Source organism: Carassius auratus, unplaced genomic scaffold (assembly GCF_003368295.1).
Source record: "Carassius auratus strain Wakin unplaced genomic scaffold, ASM336829v1 scaf_tig00215876, whole genome shotgun sequence".
NCBI lineage: Eukaryota > Metazoa > Chordata > Actinopteri > Cypriniformes > Cyprinidae > Carassius > Carassius auratus.
This window is the reverse complement of record NW_020528287.1, coordinates 23,847-49,866: the sequence shown is the minus strand read 5'-3', so window position 1 is coordinate 49,866 and position 26,020 is coordinate 23,847. Positions and strand designations below refer to the sequence as shown.

Below are 26,020 nucleotides of genomic sequence, written 5' to 3'. Positions count from 1 at the left end.
GCAAGCAGGCTCTTTGGATCAATATAAGATTGAGGGGGAAACAAGCCTGGCTTCTATTTTTCTCTTCAAATATTTGGAAAATGATGCAGTTGGTGCATTATCTCATCCAGAACAATTTAGCTTCCTAATGGAATGCTAGTTTTGGTTCAGATAGGAAAAACAGAAGTGTATTTGAACATGCAAATGAAAGACGATTTCATATTAAAAAAATCTATTTTAATTCAGTTGCTTGCTTGATCACCCTGATTATTCTTAATGATGTGCAACTTAGTTAATGTATATGCCTTAAATTATGCTTTTATCATGTAAAGGTCATAACCATTTAGGCAAAACATGCACATCTTGACTTTTCAATGTCAAAACCAGAGAAAACCCACTAAATTCAGAATCTGCGTTCCTTGTATTGTGTTGGTACTTTTATAATGAGCTGGTTTTTGAGTCATCAGTGCTTTGTTTTACATGTAACAGCCCTCATCGGTGGTGTGCAACACCTCTGTAAGTGTGTTTTTCTATCTTTGTGTGTTTGTCTGTGTTGTGCCTGGTCTTTCCTCCGCTGCACCTGCACTAATTGTAAGTGTGCAGCTGTGATGTGAGAGCCGTACTCCAGCTGGGAGAGCTTGTTGAGCTGCCACACAAACCCGCGAGCTAAACACCCAGTAAGTCCCTCCTTGACTCAGCTAATGAGTGTGGAGCACAGACAATGCACCCCGATCCAGCAGCCCATCTGAGCGCCACTGCAGTCCAAGAACGGAGGAGGTCGTCTATAGACGGCTCTCAGTTTGTGCTCCGTGACCGTGAAAGTGTGGCTAATCAAGCCTTTGCTGTCTCGGCCTCCTGTATCCTGACTGTGTCTTTACCTTTATTGTTAGTATCAGTCCATCTCATGGGTTTCTCTCATGCTGAGTGACTCCGATCAGTCATCCAGCCTGAAGGTCATATTTTCTGATGCTCGCTTTGTCACAGTCTCATGTTCATGCAGGAGTTTTTTGTATTCATTATTATTAGTTGTTATAATAAAATTTGACTAATTATTATTTCAATGTTTCAGAAAGACATGCATTGTTATTATTTATTATTTGTTTTATGTATTTATTGTATAGTTTTCCATATATATATATAATATATGATGCTGGATGTTTCATCAGATGTGGGTTTTGATAACCTAATTGTACCAATTAAACGATAGTAGCCCATTGAAATCTGGAGCAGTAGCAGTCCTTAAGGAATAACCTATAACATCCTTGTGTCTAAACCTTATTTCGGGAAGTCCTTGGGCATCGTGTCCGGAATAACACTGGCGAATGTTATCCGAGTAGGACGTAATGTGCATTTTAAGTTTTATCTGTCTCAAATGCTTAATGGAAGTACTGTAGAGCATTTGTTAATTAAAAGGATAGGTCCAATCTAATTTGACTCAGAAATAAGAAAATAAATGAGAGGGTCACAGCAGCCAACCAGATTTGAGTGTAATTTAATAGCATTCTGTGTGGAAGTTGCTATTATTTTTATTATCATAATCATTCTGGTATCTGTAGTCACTGTGACCTGACTCAATTACAATATTCTGGTGTATCAAACGTGGTATGTGGGTATTAGAAGTACAGTCAGGATAACGAGTCCATTAATAGTCAAAGCATGATCCTATTAGGATATCAGTAGTTTTGCTTTTCCAAAAGCTGACTTGAAATATTCATATGAAATTACAGCTTTATGGATCCGTAGGGGTTGATAGCAGGAATTCAAGCAATAAACACACCTAGTAGATCCTGCACTCCAGTCGCAATGCCGAGGCCAGAGAATCAGACGGATTGTCACTTTTTTTCCCTTTAGATTAGAAGTATTTATTCAGACTCTGTGACAGTTGCATGACAGGATATGGATGGTGGAGCTGTAGAAGCTGATGAGAAAGATAAACAGAGACACAAAGTTTTATATGAGCAGATTATTGCTGCCTTCAAGTCATGTCAGAATTATCGTATTTACGTGAAGAGTGCACATGTGTCGTCTGTGCCAATGGGGAATCCTGGATTTTCTTTGAACCCTGACTTTTTGAGTCGAGGATGTGTCCATTAAATAATAATAGCGGGTGATTTTGTTTATTGGTTATAACGGAGCTGGAGTGAAAAATGTTGACTGTACAATTTAGTACTGTACGTTTCTTGGTACAGTAGTGCTATAAAAGCTTCCAGGGTTTGCCTGCAAGTTGCAAATTGCCTGCAAATTGTCTGTTTTTTACAGAACATTAAATGGTGTAAATTAAAAGTTGCAAAATGACTTTCAAACTCATAAGATGCTGTATGATGTTAAATCTCATTGTGTGATTCATTATGTAGTAGGGAATCTGTGTTGTGGTCTAGACAGGATATAAATGTTTGTTGTTGTTACTCTAACCACGCCTCCTTCGAATACATTAAGTAAGGTATAAATTACAGTCAGCTTGTCGTTATTGAAACATACTGTAAACCCTGACAGGGTGATCAGGACCCCGAAGGCAAGTCAGCTTTTTCCACAGCTCCTTAACCAATGAATGCGTTTTTAGCCTAACTTTTTATTTGGTATGCTGGTTGTGACATCATGAAATGGCAAAGCATACTCAGCATTTTTTATGTTATTTCCTTGTAATAAGGCTAAATTTGGCTGTTTATGAAAAATATTACATTTGCCTTTCTCTATCATCTCTATGATGGTTAGATTGTCTCCTATACTAGCTTATAAATTCCACTGATCACAATGGTACATTGTGACATTATCAAGCAGGGAAGGTGCAGAACAGGGGATTATGAATACTGAGAACAACATATGTAACCGTGCACACCATTTACTTTGGCAAAGGATTAATATAATGTGTTCTGTTTTTTTTTAATTTCCAGATCACTTCTGTGATTGATGAGGATATGTGAGTGAATTTGCCAAACACTGAACAAAGAAATCTACTGCATCCTCCGGTAAGCACTTCTGACTGATGATCCTTCACTGCTCATTTCTGCTAATGATTGTTCACCTAATCGCAGATTTGCACACACACGTGCCGCTCGCATGGTGTTATCTTCTAAAACAACTTTCCCGAATTAACTCGAATGGCGTAATTGGTGCTAAAAACTGGAAAGCATGCACGCTATTGTGGCAGATTCTCATATTTCTCGAGCACAGTCAAACGACAAATTTATTTAGTGTTTTTGAGCAGCAGCAGAACGCTCTGTATAACATGAGTCATAATTAGCAGCGGGGCCTCTCAAATCACTCGCTGCTTTGTTGTTCCCCCTTACAACGTCAGTGTCAGTTTTTTTTACGTTATTATTAAAGCCAGGCACAATTACTGAGACGTGAGATTCTTTGAAAAAAAAAAAAAGTTTTAGCAGGCAGACTTTTGTCTATACAGCACATGTTGTATGAAGTGTTTCATTCTAAGCCTTTAATATGTTCACTGTTTTCTGTCTGGTCTTGTGTACCGACATGGAAAAACTCGAAGGTGAATCTTTTTTGAAGCATCTACATTATGCTAATGAGTTTGCAAGGGGGCGGAGCCATAAAGGCCAGATTGCCACGAGAAGAGGGAGAAGAGAAGCCTGTAAATTATGGATGCAAACTGCCATTTCTGCCAGGGAAAAGAAAAGAGAGGCGCTGGGAGAAACCACAAGTCATGCATATCAGATTATCCTTCCTTTAGCCCTCCCGCTCCCTCACTTTTACTTAATTTTCTTATCATGCTTCTTGAGCAAACTTGCACACACAATCTGGGCTGTGTATCTCTAGTCACATGAGGGCCAGAGGTGCTGACGAGCTGGAATGCTTGGCCTGGTATTTCCTGATGCTCACACACACACACATACACAAACACACACTTGCGTAAACACACAGGGCAGGCTATATATTTGTGGATGGGTTCATGTTTGACTTGGTGGCAGAACGAATGGCAGAATGATGAAACACAGATTTTTTTTTTTTTTTTTTTTTTAAGCTTTGTAAAGATTTTACAAAGCTACCATATGGTTTTCAGTTGATTTTTATTTACTGCAGACAAAATGAATAGCTGTTGGAAAGTTTTGGATATATATGTGTGTGTGTGTGTGTGTGTGTTTGCTTAAGTAAACAATTAACATCCTTTTCAATAAAGGAACTTTATAAGTCTTATTTATGAAAAGATTTTATGAAAACTTACCATCTGCTCTTGCATGTGACTGGCAATTATTTTGTTGAACTGAAAGATTATGAATCATTTAGTTTTGTAATTGGACACAATATTCACCAAAGGAAAAAAAAAATCGGTCTTCTAAAATAATTAAATAATTCCAAGGCTAATTAATTGCTGCATGCATTATAAAAGGTAAAATATTTAAGATAAATGAATAAACTCATTAGTTTTCTTAAAAAGGTCTATTTTCATCCTTCACCCTAGTTATTCATTCTGTACTGTTTTGTTCGCACCTTCACAAAACGAGGGAATTTCCGATAGTGGTGGGTTTCAGTGAGATCAGGACAGAAGTGGGTGGGTCTCTGTGAAAGTATATGTGTTTGTGGGGGAATAACGGAGCCATTCTTCAGCTCTATGGAAGCCGCTGTACAGTGGCGTGTGGTGGACCTGCCAGAGGCACTGGGGTCACCTTAAAATAGCTCCAACCCTCGAATGTCAGAAGCAAAGCTGAGACGGCACACCAAACACTGGCCATTTGACTGAGACCATCAAAGAAATCTCTATGAAGTCCTTGAGATTTTTGCCGCAGCCAGGAAAACATCCAGGCGTAATAAGTTTAATCATGTTTTGATTTAGATCTAATATTGAAACGTGGCAGTCTTTTATAATTTGTGCAGGAATAAATTTCTGTATCATACAACAAACCCACAAATCTGTGTGCATGCATGGCAGGCAGTTCCAGAGCACTAGTAGGTTGCCCATCAGGATGTTTGTTTAATAATGATTCAAAAGGTCATTTAGTTGGACTATGCGGTTAGGATTATTTTTGCTATAATAGGAATGATTTCATACCAGGTCACATGTTTGACATGGGTTCATGATTTCGTTGATTAATTTGACTGCTTCTTACACTACAAACAGTAGCAGAAAGCTCAGAGAGAACAGAAGCAGGGGTCAATCTGGTCTGCCTATGAGTGGCAAAAGTAAACAAAACTAGCATTTTAAATAAATCAGATTATTTTTTATTTTCTTTAGAAACCACACATCTCTAAAATCTCTAAAAACCCAATTAGAAGAGTGTATGCTGTTCCTCTGATACGTATTATATGTATTATTAGTAAACCATTATGCTGCTCTTCTCAAAGGCAGTGTGCAGTATTTCACCTCTGTCTTATTTACTAACCACCCGCAATCTAGTTTTACCAGACTTCATTTTTATTTGTGTGTGTGGTGTTTTTATTTATTTTTTTGTCCATACTTTAAAATAATTTATTCAGTTGGGTTCAATTTTGTTTAGACCCCAAACATTCTTCAAGATATCTTGTTTTATTTAATCGGTAATAAGTCCTACAGATTTGGAATAACACGAGGTTAAGTGATTTCAAGTGAACTATCCCTTTAAAATAAGAGAAATTTACTTGAGAATCAATATTGCATAACATATTTTAACTGTAAAATTAGACCAATATTTATTAAGAATAGGATTTAAGTTGTACATTGTTCGCTTAAGATAGTTAACATTGCACCATTACACCATTACTGCTCAAAAAAGGCTGGTGGTAAACTCAATTTTGTTTACATTTTTTATTGATTGTAATTCTTTATGTGAGAATCAAATAATGGAGAAGTGCATTGGAACTTTCTAAAAATCCATATGTGTAGACAATCTTAATTTTGTCATTTTAAAGAACTGATTTAGTTGTCTGCTGTGGTGGATCAATAGTCCCAGTAAAGTATGTCAGATTGTGGTAGTCTGTCTTAGGGTTGCAAAGGGGTGGAAAATTTCCAGAAACTTTCCAAAAATGCCTGGAAGATTACAAAAAATCCTGGATAGTTTCCAAAATTTCTGAAATGTTTCACCTTTTTACAACCCTAGTCTGTAGTGACACCTAGAACCACGCACGCTATGGGTAAATCCAGGCATGCAGATTGTGTTCAGTACAGATTTTTTGGTGTGCTTCTATTATTACCTGCATTGCACAAGTAGTAGGCCTATAGCATAAAACAGTGCAAACAAACAAATGATACTAGCAGTGTTTGCAGCTTCAATTGTGTAATTTAACCTTCTGGCAATGTTGATTTTGTGACGGTGGTATGGCCATGTTAATGGTTTAATAAAGGATACTGTGGCAGTTTGAACAACAAATGAATTCCCGGCAGGGCCACCAGTGTTACGTGCACCTTGCGTGCTTCACCCTGTGCCCAGGTGAGTGTAATCAATTGCCGAATGGTTCATAAATAATATACTTGATTTCTCAGGCTCTGTGCTTGGCCATAGCGAACTCCCACCACGACACCTCATGTGTCCTTTTAACCTTGCTTGTACAGACAGATGAGCGCTGGAATCGACCCTCCAAAGGGGATTGAAGAGAGCTGAGACCAATAACATTACAGCGCAAAAGCAGATCGGGGAGGTTGAGTTTTCTGGGTGCAGACACAAAGCAGACTGATCTCATTTGATAAATCTTGATTTGAGATGAATCATATGTAGAAAACCTGTGTTGAGGAAGCTGCTTTGAAACTGTTACTTCGTTTCAGAAATTAACTACATCTTAGTCTCACTTTTTGAATTAAATGGCTACATTTGAAGCTATTTAAGGGAGTAGTTTATTTTTAATTAGTATGAGGTCTCAATTTGAAAATTTGAATATATAAATTTACACTTAACCGAATAAAACTAGAAAAAGGTTTTAGGAACCAGTTCATTTACACATGAACCAATCGGATGAACGAATCACTGAAATGTTCTGGAATGAACATGTTCCATTTTTGCTTCAGTGCACTCGTTTTGTCATGCAACACCACTAGTTGTTGGAAAAAGTAGCATGATACTGGAAAAACTACTGTTTTGAACACAACCAAGCTGCTGAAAAATTTAGTTAGTAGTGTCGCTACCTTCAGTTAGGTCCATCCCAACACTGTAATGTATAAATGTCACGAATTAAGACTTCGGTAACTGACCCTTGGACAGTAAGACATGTAATGGGTCTGTAGATTACCTCTGGCTCTTTATGTGATTTACAGCCGTGTTCCAGTCTGAACTGTAAATATTCATGTCCTTGGAGCAGGCCGAGACATGATCTCATTCGCTTCTGCCAGGGCATCTTGTGTAGGCACAGGCTCTGCAGATGTAAATCGCTGTTTACTTCATTACATCATTAGCTGTGTTTCCTTGGGCCCTGGAGAAATGAGGTGAAACATGCTGGTTACTGTGTGCCCTCTGTGCCCTATCGAGCTGGAAAAACCCGCCAAGTGAAGCTTATTTCCTCCCTCTGTTTGCAGAGGAGATTGTTTGGAGATCCTGTTGAATTTCTTGGACAAATAACTTGTGTGCACTTCTAAATTACAGAACATTTGCCAATTTAGAAAGCCTTTTCTTGCGTTTATCATATCATTGCACCTTTATTTGCCTCTTCAGTGATTTCCGTGTGATTGGATTTCAACACGGATGGAAAGATGGCAGATATCATTGAAAGATTTGTTCAAAACCAATCTGCACAATAGCGCTCCAAGGTAAAGTGCTAAAAGAGAAGCTCTTGTTTATGAAAGGGGTGTGTAGAGCTTGGAGCAGGTGCAGGAGTAGATCATACTTACAGTATCATGTCTTTATTGTGGACTCCTTGCTACTAATGTGTTTGCTCTGACAAGGTGTGTTACATTTGATGCTTTTCTCTGTTTGTTTAAGGAATCAGATAAAAATTAAATAGATGGCTGTAAAAGGAATGAGTTCAATGATTAACGTGTATTTTCTCTAAAACAGTTTTTAATTAATTTGAGTATCCAGGACATGATAATGATGCAACAGCATTCTGTGCATCATTTAACATCACAAATAATGCGTCGTGCACCATGGAATGAATCCACTATGGTAATCCTGGCATTTTATAGAAACATAAGATGGTGGTGTCTTGAGTTGAAATGGAACTGGAATCTTTCTGTTTTAGTGGCTCTGTTTGAAAAAAAAAATATGTTTTTATTTAACCTTTTAATTATTTTTTATTATAATTATTATTATATTTTTATAATTTTCTATTTATTTATAATAACTTCCCAAAATAGATGTTATGTAAAAGCTTACAACCAGTGAAGGATTTTACAATGCATAAAGGCAGCTTGAGACAATGTCTTCTTTTTATTTTCTGATAAATCAGAAACGTTTCATTGCACAATTTTTTAAAATTAATTCTTGATCTGATTGGATCATTACTGTAATCAGTCAAAGAATTATACAGTATATCAAACATCAAATGAATAAAACCAGTGGTCTTGAGGCACATTTCCACAATCCACATTCCAACTGTTCCACATTATCAGTTGAAATTATTGGTTGCAATTCCACTGTTGGTATCAATAATAGTTGTGTTATATATTTTTCAAATTGTGCACATGAAAACCTAAGAACAAGGATCAGACAAAAGAAAGACTCCCAGAATCCCACCGCTGCTTACATGTGTGTATTTGAAGTACAAGCTCCTTTCAAAAGCCTCTCATTAGGAGCACAGGAAGCTTGTCAGTGTGCCGGTTAAGTGTTGGTGTGAGAAGGACCAGTGCGGCCTCTTGTACTCACTCGATTACGCACCTAATCAAATCACCTGCTTGTTTATACGCTCGCTACTCCAGGATCAGAAAAGCAGCTCAAGCTTCATTCATACCGCCCGTTTTCCTTTGAGGAATTCCAAACAATATCCATAACAAACCCAGCAGTCTGTGCTTTCCTCCCAAAGGCAGGCTGCTGGATTTGAATTTCTCTTTCTTGTTGGACAAATCCACATGCTCTGTAACATGTTCAAACTGTTTTCCGCGTACTTTAGGAATCCTCTCATGTTCAGAAGCAGCCATTGATTTGTTTGGAGCCGGTGGCATCATAATCACCCCAGAAGTGGAAGGAGCTGACTTACATTTTCCGCTCTGTTATACTTGCGTTATTGGAGTGTGGCTTTCCTGAATGCGCTGGCTGAGAGTTTGTGGATATTGCATTACAACAATATTGTCTCTGTATGCGCTTAGTTGTTCGCCGAGAGACAGACTACAAATGGCCGGGTTGCTGCTTGTTTAAATGCTCCCAAGCATTGCTAATGCCTGGATTATCTCCTAGAGAAATGATTTAGTGAAAATAATGGCTTCAGAATGGTCCCGCTGCAGCAGATATGTGCACCAACCCAATAACCAGTCCTCTGAGAGAGCGTATTGATTGTAGCAATAGTATAAAAAGCAGTTTTTTTTTTATTTATTCTGAAGCTGACTTGTGCTAAACCCACCTGATGCTGAATCCAGAAAAGAATGGCAAATATGGAAACGTGGGTCTGGAAACTCTTGTTTTTCGTTTCCTGTGAGAAGTGCAGAGATCATCAGAAATATTGGCATAACTTCACCCGGCTCATTGTCTGTGGTCAGAGCCCCTCCACCCCCGCTCCATGTTTACACCGAGACACTCTGCCTGCCTTAAGATCAGCTATGACATCATTTTGCCACAGCTGCGGGCCGCACACGAGGCGTGGAGAGGGAACAATTGACCAGGGGGGATGCAGGAAGAGCCGGCTGACCTGATTGCTCAGCTGGCCGAGCAACTGGGAAGGAAGGCCCAAGGCGGAGCCGTGGATGTGGGGAGGGGTGATGGTGGTGGACAGTGCCCTCGTCACCCTCCCCTCCTCCTGGATGCAGCGATCATGATCGCCCTGCCCTCTGCTGTTCTCCTGCCTGCCTGCTTGTCTGAGCCAAAGGAGATTTGTACATGAAAAATGATCTACAATCTCTGTGGCTGTATCAGCTTCTAGATATAGATGTTCCTGATAGGCCAAATCCCCTTTAAGAGGGCTTTATCCCATTCATTGAAAAGCCATGGAGAACAACACATTCTTTTATCTCGGCACCTCAGTATGTTCTAAATACGCGCCATGTTTTGAGCTTTGACACAAATCTTGAATCGGCTTGTTTGGTGCGCTTAGCGGAGAAGGATATCGTTTAAATGTTAGCGCAATCTACATTGCATTGATCGGTCTTAATTATTAGACGCACAGCTGCTGCCTGAATACGAATCAGATGGATGTTTCATCTATGTATAGATAGACAGCTGGAAAGGGCACCATGCATTTGACCTACCATATGTTCATTTCCATATAGAGAAAGAAGACCGCAGTGTACAATAACTTTGACATGACAAACATTTCTTTGGAGAATATAGAGCCTGTTATTTTAGAATTGCTTTAAATGTAATATTATTGCTTTTTATTAATGTTATCAATAATAATATTATTAATATTATTAGTGTTATTCATATTAACTATTATTATTATTAGTAGTAGTAGTAGAAGTGTGATAATTTTATAAAAATGTATTTAGTAAATATTATTTAAGGTATTTTAATAATGTATTGTAATACAAATAAAAACAAAGTAATAATAATAATAATAATAATGTCAATATTTTCATAATTTCTGTTTTAAGGTTAAATCTTTCCAAAAATGAAAACCTTGTCTTGGTCCCTTATATCATTCTAAACAATTATGTATTTTAAAGAGATATTTTGAAGAGTGTGTGTGTGTGTAATCTAATATAATTTAATAAAATAATGCTTACAGGTTTAAAATGAAGTAAATCATGTCCAGTTTCAGTTTTGGGTGAACCATTCTTTTTAAGACCCCCAGGGATATGTGTACCCATGGTTGTGGATTGCTGAACTAAGTAAGTTGTGTCCCAACCAATGTAAACCTACATTTTATTTGAGGACAGGGAACATAAGCCTGAAAATAGATGACAAACCAGAGCACATAAATCCGGCGAGGGGAAATCGGGTGCATTTCTGTGTGTATGTTTGCATTTGGGCTAGAGATTGTGATAGCCCTTTCCTCCTTAAGAGATATGTTTTGAGTGCAAGGAGCCGATTCCCGTGAGGCGGGTGATCCTTTTTAATGACAGGGATTCATCTGTTAGTGTCCCTCAGGCCCCACGCAGCACTGTGCGGCGCGGCTCCCAGCAGCCCACAGTAGCCTCAGTAGAGCGCACCTCCTCAGCCCCTCAAGATGCCGTGTGGGAGTTTAATTACTCCTGTGGCCACAAACTGCAGCTTACGCATGCTCATTACCTCAAATGCCTTCATTTTCTGCAGTTTTTAATCACTTTTAGCCAAAAATATTGCACCGGAGATGCCCATGCCAAAGTGAGAAATAGAACTAGAGCAGAAAGCAAGAGATTGCTCTTATGAGGGGGTTGGGCTGGTTGTGTTTGAATAGGGGTTCGAACTGAGGGAGGAGAGGGGGCTTAGAGATAGGACTTTGGATTATTACCTCGACAAAAAGGACTAAACATCTATTCAGTCTGTTCTTTAGGGCCTATCCCTGCTGCTTTAATTAACTTATTTAAACTCCGTTTAGTTCATCCACCACTACTTAGAAGAATTAAGCTGAGTTGTCTCTTCATATTTGCTCAAAGGCTTTAAAGTGTCACCACTTGAAGTAGCCGACGATTTAAAGAACGGTTTGTTTAAAACCTGATAAAAACTGCAGCTTCGATTGCTTAATAGTAGAGATATGAACGATTAATCGATGAAGAGATACTAGATACAATATACAAGTGCATCATCATTTATTCATAATGTGCAAACTAAGCTTTTAATGTGATTTAAACTTTAAAAGTGCATTAAAATAGAAACAACACAACGTTCTTCGATGTGGAAAGCAATATAAATGTAGTAGCTAACGAAGTCATTTCCCCAGATAATTGTTTCATATCATGCACTTTGCAGGGCTGTGGGGACACTGTACACATAGGCTATAGCCCATTCATTTCTACAACTTAAATTTAATTTGAAAATTGCAGATGTGATTTAGCAGATAAAGCAGAATTTTCATTTTAGGTGCATGTTTTATGTAGCTGCAGATACGGTTCATGTGTATGGTTGGGGCTTAGCTTTCCCCTGGCCATGGGGACTTCGGGCAAAAATGCCAGTAAACTGGACAAAAATGCTCCTGCACAAACAATTATAATCTATTACGGTTACTAACAAAGTGAAAATAAATAGTGTTGATTGCGACATTAAATTAAGATTTGCTCATGTTGCACCATATTTAATTTTAGCCGTTTTTACAGTGTTGAACATTTTAAACAATCACACACAATTCAGTTGAGCTTAGGAATGCAGTGGCCAATCCGAGGCGTTCAGATGAGTCATTGCTGAAACTCATCAGTTTTGTTGAGTGTGAGATCGTTCTCTGACTGAACTCCGGACTCTTTGTAAGTAAGAGATTCATTTCACAGTGCAATCAGTTTTGTTGGAGAAAGAGACTGCTTAAACTTGCAATAGATCAAAGTAGGGGTGTGCGATATGACTATTTTTGATCGTGGATGATAGAAATGTCTCCACGATCTGCTTTTGAAGAAATATCGTAGTATCGGGCTACAGCGCACATTCTATCAGCTGCAGTTCTGGCGCCTCCGTCATATACTGTGCAACACCACATGCATTCACAGCAGTGTTAACTCAGCGGTACAGTTTCTCTCATTATTTGCATGTGCTTTTAAATGTTTCATTCGTGCGCTGGTCTGACCTGTGCTTTTTCTGAGCACTGCATACACCCGAAGCGCGCGCGCTAAAGCTCGTCAAACAGCACCTGATTATTTAACCAAGTTATCTTTTGCGCTAATACTGTCAAAAATCACAAGGTTTACATGTAGACTCAGTTGGTTATGTCTAAAATGAATGTAAACAGTTGAGAAAAAAACGTATACGTGCCTGTATATTATATAAGTGCAGGTCATAAAGGGACAGTAGGCCTATTAAACATGCTGCCTACCGTCATTACTGTCAAGGGATAGATCACCCTAAAATTTAATTTGTCAATTTTTTACTCACTGTAACATTGTCCCAAACCTTTATTAATTTATTTAATGTGCTGAACACAAAATAATATATTTTGAAGAATGTGGGTAACCAAACAGTTGCTGGTCCACATTGAATTTGATAGTAGCTATGGAAGTCACTTTGGACCAGCAACTGTTTGGTTTTCCACTTTCCTCAAAATAGCATTTATGCTCAGAAGAACTCATTCAGGTTTAAAACCATTTTTGAGTGAGTAAATGGTGGTATAAAAATAAAACACTATGACAGAATTGACAGACAGCTGACAGAATTTTTTTTTTTGGGGGGGGGTAAACTTTTCCCTTAACAAAAGAGAAAAATCACTCACTGCTCTTGACTGAAGAAATGTAATACAGCTGCTTTAGGAATCAATTCAATCAGTGTTTTAATTTTTATAATTGTTCATTCAATTTCTTGAATGCTTCTGCTAAATACACCAATTGTACCTGAAAATAAAGCACTGTTTGTTTCATTTGTATATTATGCGTAGTAATAAATGTAATGTGTATCTTTGACATTCTTTTATCTTTGTTTTTTAAAAACAACGATTTTTTTTCCCACCTAAATAGCTGTCTTTATTTTTTATATATATATTATTAGGGTTACCTTCAAAAAGGCTTTGTCTTTATAATAGGGAAATTAGTTTGGTTGTAATGCTCAGACAACTAGCAAAATAGTAAAACCAACATGACAAAGAATTGTGATTTAAAAACGTGAATTGTGATATTCAGAAATAAAAAAACGTGATATGATATTTTTTCCATATCGCCCACCCTTAGATCAAAGTTGGTGATAATGTCACTTTCTATATATAATTTTTTCGCTGTTTGAATAACCATGGAAATAAAACATTATATAGGCTAATTCCCATCATCAAAAAGTGGTCCACATGCATTCATCCTTTCTGTATAGTTTGCACTGTTAGAAGTGCAAAGTGCAAAAGCTGTGCACTAATGTTTGTTAGTTAAATGTACTCCCTGTGAGGTAATGAGTAGCATCCCAATACGTGCTGCATTCTCCTTTTAATTACCGTTAATCCACTAGTTGTTTTATAATGAGGTCATATCAATATTGAGCCTTATACTTCCCTCTGTCGTTAGGAGCTTCACACTGCCCTCCTCACTGGATGGGCAGAATTAGACTGGCCAATGATCTGATTTTGTGTATTTATTCATTTCTTCACTGGCTATCTGTTAAAAGCTTTCTGAAAGGGTTTATGTCATCTGTTCTACATAAGTAAGCACCCTTCTGATGGTTACACTTGCAATTGGATCTGTCTAAAAGAGGATCTTCCTTCCCTGTCTTCTGTCTCTCGCTTTCACAGCCTGCTTTTCTCTCGGAGAGACTGTGAGACATATTTCTCGCTGTAACCCGGCTCTCAGGGGCCTGCTCTGGGTGGCTGCTGTCTGCATCAAGGGGAATTTCTGCAGACATTGTGCAGGCTCTCAGATCATTACCAGCCTCCTTTACTGAGCCTTTGTTCCCCCCCTCCGCCTGCTCGGGCGCTGAGCTGACACGCGGCGCTCTGTCGACGTGAAGACCAACCACCAAACAGCGCTTCTCCTGACGTAGTGCAATGCAGAGGACAAGCTGACTGTCACTCCTCCGCTTGTCTGTCCCTCCTCCCCTCACTGTGTCATCTTAAATCTGTTCATCTGTTAACAAAGCATCAGACAGCTTATTATGAAGGTGTGAAAAGCAGAGAAAATCACTCCACATTCCTGCATTGAGACACTGTGTCAAAAAGCCAGTTTTAGTAAAAGCATCTAAATAATAGTGCTTATCTTTCGCATTCGATTTCTTGTGTTTTTTTTTTTGCGGATTTTATATTTTTACATTTTATGTTTTTTTTTAATGTATTTTGGAACTTTTTTATTTTGCATTGTGGTCTTTCCATCCTCCATTTTATGCCAACTTTGCATATAAAAAAATGAATGCATGAATTACACACCAAATTTTTTTTTATTATTAATTTATTTTTATATCTGAATTTTTAAAGGATATATATATATATATGTGTACATGTATGTGTATGTGTGTGTGTATATATATATATATATATATATATATATATATATATATATATATATATATATATATATATATATATATATGTATATGTACGTATTTCGGCGTCTGCCGCCTCTTTAAATGATGACGTAAACATCTAATATGCATTTGACTTTCACTTTAAAGTGATATTTGTGTTATTTATTGTTATTTTTACTATTTATAATTTTGTGTAATTACTTGCCTGTCAGTTGAGTTTGTGGCAAAACCTTTTGCAGTGTTTACATGTTGTTTATACTTGCATAAAATGTATAAAAATAGATGTTTAATTTCATGAAGTACAATCTGATTTCAGTTTTTTTTTTATTTTTGTGTGTGTCAGTTGAATAAGACTATTTTCCCTATATATTTAATCATTGAGGATTTCTTAAAAAGAAAAAAAGTGAAAAAAAATCTCATCTAGTCTCATCTCGTTCTCATGAACCCAGTCTAGTGTCTCATCTCGTAGCATAAGTGTTTCATCACAACCCTAATAAATAAATGTATGTATGTATGCATGTATGTACGTACGTACGTACGTATGTACGTACATGTGTATAAATAGATAGATAGATAGATAGATACAATGAACCAGACCAGCGGGCATACAAACGGAACGGATCTGCAGTGCGTATTTTTTCCGCGCCCATGTTAACGGATCAGAGCGTTCACACTGCACACGATTGTGGTCTGGCAATGTGCTATGGAAGCGCTGAGTCTGCAGCAGTGCAGCGATCATTTTTGCTGTGCTGCATGCACTGAATTAAAGTGACAGTGCATTATTCATGGTAAAAAAAAAACAAAAACTAAACATGGATTGACACAGAAATGTAGTAATTACACCATAAATGCATATAATTAAAGTCTACTGTAGGAGTGGACTGCAAACGTGTCTTGTGCGAAAGCAAAATGAGTCTGTGCTGCTTTTGCACTGCATACACATACTGTATATGCAGTGGTGCAGCATATCTATTTCGATATCTGAGCCAATGCCACAAAAAGCTCTATGACCAATGCATGGCAAAAAAAAAAAATCCCTGGACACTGGATTTTATTTTTATTTTTTTGCCCTATGTCTGTTTTAGAGACCTGTTACAGCTTTTTAATAAAGCTCTAATTAGTTTTCAATTGGAAATATGTTTCAAAATTACACTGATGCATCTATGAATGTAAAGCAAGTCTGTGTGTGTCAAAGTCATGAATAAAATCTAAATCGGAAAATTTATCAAAGAAATCGCAATAGGTTTTTTTCCCATATCGCACAGCCCTAGTAAAAATGTGTTTTCTTTACCAAGAAAGTGGCAAGATGAAAATAACTATATTCTGTTTCAAACTTTCACATAGCATCTTTAGGTTATAATAACATAAAAAATACAAATCCAGATTTAGATTTTCAAAGATTTAATACTAATAATGATAATAATAATGGTAATTTTTTCCCCCCAAAATGCAATAAATCCATTGAATCGATGTAAAAGTTATTTTTCATACTGAAACTGTTGAAAAAAAATAAAAATACTAATCTTGCTTACATTTCTTCCCCACCGCAGAAACCATCAAAGGTTCATCAAAGCTGTCAAAATTATTATTATAATTTTTTTTTTTTAGGGCTGCACGATAAATCGCATGCGATTTGTCCTGTGCATCTTGTCAGTAAAGCCAGTTCTGTGATTAGTAGTAAATCTCCATCATGTGCTTTCAGATGGAGTGGCAATTAATACACAGGGCAGTAAGATCGCTGTCAACTATGCAATATTGCATTCATAATCTTAGGTGATTCATCTGTAATTATGAACATGATATTGCATAGCTTGTCAGTTACTGGTTACAGTGCGTGGAATTGTGCGCTGTGATTGGTGGAGCGGATGTTATCGCATTCTGCAGAGAAGGGAGACTGGCATTTGTCACGGTTTGGAAAGATGGGGAGAAAACATCACAGAATAAATCGGCAGGTATCGCATTCTGTGTAAAATTCAAAATTGACCAGATTTAATACTGATTTTGGTGGGAACTAAATTATTTTTTTTGATGGTGTTTGTTGTGTTTTGGAACCAAAATGGTTTTGGAACCATGCGTCTGGGAAGAGCTCCTCGGCCAATTGTCTTCTGCATCCTTACTGAATGGCAACACAGGAGCTTAAGTTTCAACCTGTGCCATGGCACTGTGTGCTGGGCCCCTTCCAGGGTTCAGAGGTTACACTTGGGAGGCATGTGTGTGGAAGGGAGAATCAGTTTGGGGGCCCCAGCCTCCCACAATATGGTTGTCAGCAAATCTCTTTGTTTTCTCCCCTTAACTGCTCAAGTCCCCACTTTGTATCCAAGGAAATGTTGCCAGAAGAGATGATCCTGGGTAACGGTACGAGAACCTAGGGGTATGCATGATGCCCTGTTTGCCTCGATAAATGTGTGGTGTCCAAGGCATGCCCGATTATCTTTTTTTTCAGGTCCTTTTGCCTTTGCTGCTCTTGAGGGACCCATGCATTCTGTGTACATGTGTGCGTGAGCTAGTGCATGTGTGAGTGCTTCCATATGTCTAGACAAGAGTGGAATCCCAGGGGCCCCACACGTTTAGACTCAGGATATTAAATGACCTAATGGCCAAGTTATTTGTGTAGGATTCATTTAGAGAATCTGGCGAGGAGCATTAAATCATAATGAAGAGGGTATGAATTTTGATGGAAGGCGGAGGGCTGCTTTGGGAGCTTGTCCAGGTAAAGCTTTGGCTAAGTCGGCTGCATAAAACCCTCATTGAAAGTATGAGGCTCATACAAGTTTGAACAACCAGACGTAGACACGACATGACCAGAGCTTGAGGTGCACGCTCAGACCTCTCTGAGAGTAAGAAAAATGATTAACACCTAAACAAGACAGAACAGACATCCTCACAACTCTGTTATAAGAATCAAATCCCTTTAAAAGCCCAAAATAAAACACTTTTGCTGGTTTTGTATAAACTTGGCTGAGTAGTTTGGTTGTTGTGTTTGGATTCAGTGGTATGTGTGGGGACTGTAGCATCAGGTGATATCTGAAACATCATCTCGCTGAAGTCTGAGCCTCATTAAGATAAGAGAGAGACACTTTTCAGACGCTTTATGTAATGACTCCCTTTGATGTTCTGGGCAGGCTTGGACAACAGTCCCGCCAGTCAACTTCTGAAGAATTTAGTCATAGGTATGCTTACCCTTGCTCAGCACACATTTTCCCCTTTCGTGACACCATTAGAAAGGCACTTTTTTTCTGGAAGCTTACTGTATTAAAAAACAAAAAACAAAACTTTCACTACCTTTCAAAAATTCGAGGTCAGTAACATTTTTGATTTAATAAATAAATAAATAAATAAATAAAATTATTGTTATCTGTCTGAAGAAGTACAAAAGTCTTTACTCACTTTAGGTCAATTTAATGCATACTTGCTGAATAAATGTATGATTTTTTTTTTTTTTAATTCCACAAAGTTTTGACCAATAGTGTATATTTAATTTATTATATTTTATACAATGTTTTATTTTTATTTTAATATTGAAAATATTGTCAGTTCTCGTGGAAATTGACACGGAATGTGTAGGGAATTTCTAGATTTTTATGTGTTTATTTTTGCACCTCTGCATTTTATGCTGTAGTGCTCCTTTTAGCATGACAAAGTCAAACCATATTTTTGGAAAATGAATTTGATATGATTAAATAATGATGCCAAAATACTTTATTTGGTGGGCAAGAACAACTATAAGTAACACATCTGTATGTTGACTTCCTTAAACAAAAAAAAAAACACTGTCTGTGTTTGAGCATGACAACTTCTGGCTCATCTGAACACCTGAGGTCCGGATGGGACTTCCTGTTATCTGAACAATGCAGGGCTGAGGGAAAGTTCAGGAAACCTGGTTTGGAAATGGTTAAGCAGTCATTATATTTTCTGTTTAGTGCCGCTGGTGGCACAGAAATTACACACTACAGCTTTAAGGCTATTAAAGTTAGTTTACAGACCCCGAGATACCAATAATTATAGATAAATGTATAACACTTATATTAAGCTGTTACATTGGGCCTATCATGTATTATAGTGTTAATCATTCCTATATTATAAGACTTTTTAAACTATTTATCTAGGTTAAGCAGTAATGTGCGGCTCAGTTATGCGAGTCTCAGTGGCGTGAGGCCTCTCTCTCACTCAACGTTCCTCAGTTAACAGGAACTCCCTTATTTCCTGAACGCCCCTCACTATTTCACTCCTATGCTAAAGACACATACACAGCCTCAGGTGTCACCGTATCCAGAGGCCAAAAATATGAACCTATGTGTCTGTTAACACCCATGTGCTGACACAGACTAACATTGTGCTCTAACCAGTAGAAACATAAGCTTCCAGCAACAGGAAAAGTATCAGTTCATAGTGTGTATGAAAATATAACACAATCACAGCCATATATTTGATATGGAGAAGGCGTTTAGACCAGTGGGCAGGGTTTGGAAATCATGGTGTTGGGTTTAAGCTTCCTAACTGATCCCTCAGTTAAGGTTGATGTTTCATTCATCAAATGTACAACAAGGTGATCGTTAAAATCCCAAGGCAATGATTGAAGCTGCAGAGGGAACAGATTAGCGAAACGAGTGGAACGAGTTTCATGAAGTTGTGATCTGTTGATGTACATGTTAGAGGTTCAGATGATAGCTGGGTAAAGATGGCGAGTGAGTGAGAGGAAGAGAGCAGAGCTCTGTGACACAGGGTTGTAGACCCCTGCTTTGGGCTGATTGACCCTCTGTGCTCTGGCCAGTAGATGTTGGATTCGCAGCTCATGCTCTATTGATCCATGTGAGCCCACTCCACTCACAAAAACACACACATTCACCTGCACACAAAAAAAGAAAGAAAGAAAAGATGGCGGCATAGTCAGAGAACATGCCATATCGGTTCACAGGGATATGTGCACTTTCCAATTTTCCATCTTATTTTTCTGTAAATTAATCTTATAACTCTAAAACAAGATAAATGTATATATATTGGATTTTTCTTTAGCCATTGGCAAATTGTTATTTTAGGAAATCTCATTAAATGTTGTAGGATTTACATTTGAATCAAGAAAGCAAGTGTGGTAAAAATACTTGATTTCAATTGTTTTAGGAGAATAGATATTAATGTATTTTGTGTCTTGCTTTTTAGGACCCTTTTGCAGTTTCTCCAGCTGACATGCATGGATTTGTTTCATTCATGCATATTTCAATCATGTAATTAATACATGATTCTGTGGAAGGACTGGGAATTATATTAAGTATTGATGATGTATGCAATATATTTGCCAATTTACTTTACAAAAACTTTATTATTTTTCGATGTATTGTTGCATTACATTTTAATCTGCTTAGAGACAATAATGGATTGGTTTAAATTATTGCCTTTTTTTAATCACATCGTGAGCCATTTTAGTCTTGTAATATTGCATATAAATATATAATAAGAGTGCAAAAAAACAACAACCTCACAAATATAATTAGAGTGCAAAAAAAAAAAACCTCACAATATAAATGTTTTAACTGCATGGTATTTTTGTGTCTGTTGTGCTGACAAGTGTAAGTGTTTGCCTCTGCATGTGTGTGTGGTCGCACTTAAACAGAGTTGAGGGTGGGGAGAGAGGCAATAAGAGAAGAATGATTACCAGACAGGCCTCATGCTCGCTGCAGATATGCAGGCCTAGCAGTATTTTGCCTCTGCACAGTGTCAAGCATATTGATCAGCCTCTTGTAATAGAGAGAGGGCAGTGTGCAAAATCAATGTTCAATTTTTCCCCCTCTCTCGCTCTCTCTTTTTCTCTCTCTGTGTCAAAATACCTTTCTAACTTGCACTGAAGCTGATTCACATCTCTGGCTGTTTATTCTGCCACACTTTATGACGGTGTAAGAGGGATTTGAATGTCATCATTGTTCCATTGTTTGACCTTTCTGCTTCAAAGACTTAAGAACGGAAAGAAAAACAAATGAATATGCATTTGTCCATTGATAAAGTGCAGTGTGCGTAATGGCAAAGCCTGGAAATGAGGTGTCTGTGTAAATGTTACATATCTGTGTTAAAGGATTAGTCCACACAAAAATTAAAATCATGTCATCATGTACTTATCCTCATGTTGCTTCAAACCTGGATGACTTAGTTCCTTTTGTGGAACTTAAAGGTTATCTTTTGTAAAATGTTATTTTTGTACATACAATAAAAGTCAATGGGGCTCAGTTTTGTTTGGACCACAGTGTTCTTAAAATAATGTTCTTCCACAGAAGAAAGTTAGTCATACATCTTTGAGTAAATGATGACAGACTATTCATCTTGGTGGAACTACCCCTTTAACTAGGCTGTCCAGTTTAGTCCAGTACGAGGATAAAATCAGGCATCTTTTTCTGTTACGCAAGTGTTCCCATTTGTTCCCTTTTCCCCCTCTCTCTCAGCGTTTGATACAGATTATAAAAAAGATTAGGTCTGGCGTTACTGTCCCAGTCTGTCTACCATCAGAAAATAGAATTCATTTAGGTAATCCAGATGGTTTTCCTCAGTTTGTGTGTCTGGTATTTGGCCGGCTGTCAACAGCTTTTAGCAGCTCAGGGTGAGCTTTTGTGTTTGCACAGAGTGCCGAGGACTTCAACAGAGCCACTGCTCATGCGTTCATCGGCATCACCACTGACAATGAACAAACGCACACCTGCTGCTGATCAGTAGCTATTGTTGTACGTATAAAAAATAAAATCTGTTTTGCAATGTCTTTATTCTAATGGTACCGAGATAATTTATTGATTATTTCTGTAAACTAATTAATGCAGCTAAATGCACCTGTATATTATATTCTTTCTGAGGCCTGGCTGTCGATATCTATTTGGCTGATTCATTGATTAGATTCACGAGAGGGCTTATTAGAATGTAGCGGAGGTAAAATAGTTAATCTTGAGAGCAAAATAATGCAAGGTTTCTCCACTGGACGCAGCTTAATCTTTATTCACCTTTCTGTCATGTATGCTTCATTTTTCACTCTCTAGATTCAGCCCCTCGAGTCTTTGTTGCGCTCATGTAAATGATCTGGCGTGGGCAGCCGTGTGACCTTATGGCAGTGCAGACCTCATGACATCAGTCAGCGCTGTTCGTCTCGAGGCAGCAGCATTTTAATGAGCGGTCGCTGTGCCAGACTTGGCCAGGCTCTGCATCTCTCTGGTTTGGTTTGGACGCCAGCCTGTGCTCCTCCATAACCACCCTGTCCCACTCGCAGCCCCACCACAGACGCATGCGATCCGCCCAGTGGGATAGTCTTTCCCCACTGTTGCAGGTGGACGACACAAGACACGCTCTGAGACATGATCCCTCTGCGAGCAGATGCCCTATCTGGAACGCTTTGGGCCCCGGTGGAGCAGGTTGGGTTGGGGTAGGGCCGCCGGGCTGGGGCTGGCCGTGTTGGATGGGTGATGATGAATGGGGCTCACCTGGTGGTCTCTGTGAGGGCTGGCAGGCTGCGCTGTGGGGGTCTCCCACCAGCCTGTCCCAGGCAGCGTGTGGCAGGAGGCAGCAGCCAGGGCCACATTAATCAAACCCTCCACCTGCCTCTTTTTCACTGTCTCCCTGTGCGTCTCTTTACACATTCTCCACCAGGCTTGTCGTGCAGAACAATGAGTCTTTGAACAGAGCCAGAGCAAGGCCAGTCTGTCTGACAGTGGCCATTTTATAGCTAAACCTTGGACTCTTTTTACATTCATGTACTAGGTGTTTAATGCTATTAAGGCAAGGTGAACGATCCTCTCTCCTGTCAAGCCTGGGAGCATGTATGAAAGCTGAAATAGACTAAAGGTTCCTTTAGCACTTAACATCGGTAGGCCTTTGCCCTGCTCTGAAGTCTTAACAGCTTTGGCTCTCTAATGCTAGAGTTAGTGACACCTCCTTTTGAGGTCACTGAACACATAATTGGGTACTTAGTGAGGCCTGGTGCTTGGCGTGGATCGCTTGAAGTTATGCTTCGAGACAAACTGTGGACATGACGATCCAGTGATTTGATCATAAAGATTTTTTGCCTAATATCTAAAAGACATAAAAGTAAAATATTTTATATTTTAAAATAGAAACTCTATTTTTAAACTGTTTGAATAAATTATAATGACATAAGATTTGCAAATGTATGTATTATAATTTTACGAATTATTTGTTATTTATAAAAAAAAGTACAAGATATAAAATAAGATCTCACACTGACATACTGTATGCAATTTTATATGCGGTCTTATTTATTTTGTATTATACATTTAACTGTTAAAAATGTACAAAGTGATAAAGCAACTCTGGCCCACGGCCATTTGTTGTCTAGAATAGCGTGGAAAAAAAACTAAACTTGCAGAACAACATTGCAGCAGTAATTATAGAAGAATTTCAATAGCCAACATGAAAAGCTCAATCGTTATGTAATAAAACATAAGCAGCAACTCAAATAAACAAATGATTATTTACTGCATGTGAAATTGACCGTTGTTTCCCTTGTGATTTTTTTTTTTTTGGGGGGTGGGAGGGGGTCAGATGAGCACTCGTGCCTCATTAAATATACATGCTGTGTATTGAGCTGAGCAAGCCAATTAGCTGGGTTTTCTGTCGATCGCTAATAATTGCTTGCCGTTTGCAATATCACCAGACTCCACCTCCCCTTTGCCTGTTTGAGGCTTTATTCTTTGGCTACATACAAACAGCAGCAAAATACAGTTGTCAGTTCTCTTTTAGAGGAAATACAGTTATGTTCCCACATTCTGTGACTGAACTGACTCAATCAACTGATTCAATCGGGAACAGGACAATTTTAGAGTCGCACCTGTTAGTAAACTCAATTTTCAATCCCAAACACTGGCTGTGTGAAAGTAGCCTTTGTAATGTGATCACAAAATAATGTTTCCACTATTGTGTAGCTCCTAGCTGCAGGGATTTCACATTCCTTCTTTCAAAAGGCAGCATCTCAAACAGACGTTGATCTCGAATGCAAGCTGCCTCGTTCTGCAGGTGGCAGCCTGACTTCATTATCACACTCGTCTGTGCGCGCATGTTTTAGAGCAGGTTCGTAGATGAAGGCTGAGATCATATGAAGTGATCTGTGTAGAAGCAGCCTCCGTGCATCGGCGTCGACCGCGTGCGTGTCATCTCTATCATGAGGGTTGCAACATTGGCTTTCAGACATCAGTGGAACACCACTGACGCTTTGATGCTAAACTGCGTCATCAAAGCTGAATAAATAGTGTTTACAGATACATCCTCTCTCTTCCAGGATCAAACAGACCTGTTAACCATGTACAATCAAACACAAAGTGTCAGTGTTAGCTAGCGATGACGACATTGTTGTGATATTGCACTCTGTGTTAAACAGTCGCATTTCATGTAGCTAAATTTGGGCAGTTTCAAAATACAAGTCTTTTTTGAAGCTGTTTTGAAGTCGTGCTCACTGGCTAATTGTCTTATCTCCATGTAATTAAGGGCTAGAGTGGCTTTCCTTGCATTTCTATTTCAATCATGCCAGAGATACCGCGAGAAACAAACAGAGGGGCCAAACGCAACTCAATAACTGCATGCTAGAGAAGATCTAAAAATGTCTATTACCGCACATTTTATGGATAAACTGTTGCTGCTAACTCATAAATTCTGCAGCTCATGCGCGACACAACTCTATTAGGACAATTGAATGCTTTTAGATTTTTAAAGGATAACTTAGAGATCTATCGTTGACACCCCTGTTGCTTTGTGAGCTTGTAGACGTGTGGAAAACGTTTCCCCCTTCTACAGATTTGTCAAAACGCTTGATTTTGATTTGGGCTTGGAAAGCTGGCTTTCCTCTCAGGAAGTGTTGTTCCTCTCCTTTTTCTATAAACAGTGGAAAAGGGACTTGAAGAATATGTCCCAGACTCACTATTTCCACTGTAAACACTGTGCTGTTTCCATCCACAGCAGTGGCTTTCGTCTGGGTCTGCCCAAGGCCCTTTTCTGGGGAAGGATTTTCCAGGGAAGAACTTTGTTTGGATTTTATAGCAGCATTGCTAACTGCTATCCCTACAAGGGTGTGGATGTTTATGCAAACTGTTGCATAGAGATAATGTGTCCTCTGTAGAGTTCTTATTCAGAACAGGTTTTGTTTTGTTTTAAGTACTAATACTAAACAATTTTTATGACCTTTTGATTCATGAGTGAACCGATTCTTTTAAATGAATCAGTCAAAAAACAGTGTAGAACTTGTTTTAAAATCATTATAATAATATGATTAACTGGTAGAAGTTTGTCAACTGGTAGAGTCTTTGGACTGTGCTATATGGTCATGAAAACTTAGTTTGCATGTGTTTTTAAGCATTGCGGTATTTAAAAAATGTGATTTTAATTGATTGAAATGCAGTCAACAGCGAAAGAGAATTAATTTCGCTATATGTGCTCTGTCTTAAAGACTTTTTCTGAGCGCTGTCAGAGACTTGTGCTCATAGAGTTATTTTTGCCACTTTATAGGCCTTAAACGGTTAAATACACAAACCTGTAGACCTATGTGTCAAAATGCCCGTATTTGCAAGTATCCTTGTAAACACAATAATTTATGGTCTTAAGTGAAAGAAAACATGTGTAACAGTACAGGTGCATCTTAAAAAAATATATATTTTAGAAAAGGTCTTTTTTTGTAATTTTTTGCTAACTAACTTATATTATAGATTCATTGCACACAAACTGAATTATTTCAAGAGTTTTTTTTTGTTTTAATTCTGATGGTTACGACTTACAGCTTAGGACCATTCAAAATTCAGTATCTCAAAAAATTAGATTACCTCTTGGGTTAGTTTAGAACATGCAACCAGAGTTATGGGAAAGAACGCTGACTTGACAGTTGTCCAGAAGACAATCATTTACACCCTCTGACTGGAGGGAGCAAGTGTGGTAGGAAAAGGTGCATAAGCAAGAGGGATGACCACAGCCTTGGGAAGATTGTCAGGAAAAGGCGATTCAAGAACTTGGGAGAACTT

General features: G+C 38.3%; 1 protein-coding gene across 4 annotated transcripts in view; it reads left to right on the top strand.

The window, feature by feature from the left end:
* Positions 1-2,209: 2,209 nt before the first annotated feature.
* The window catches only part of LOC113096106 (zinc finger MIZ domain-containing protein 1-like), a 47,349-nt gene continuing 23,538 nt past the window's right edge, over positions 2,210-26,020 (top strand). Inside the window, exon 1 of one of the 4 annotated variants that reach the window (XM_026261501.1) lies at positions 2,210-2,945. The gene's annotated coding sequence lies outside the window, so the exon portion shown is untranslated. The remainder of the gene's footprint in view (positions 2,946-26,020) is intronic. The other 3 variants (XM_026261500.1, XM_026261505.1, XM_026261503.1) reach the window with 3 other exon arrangements.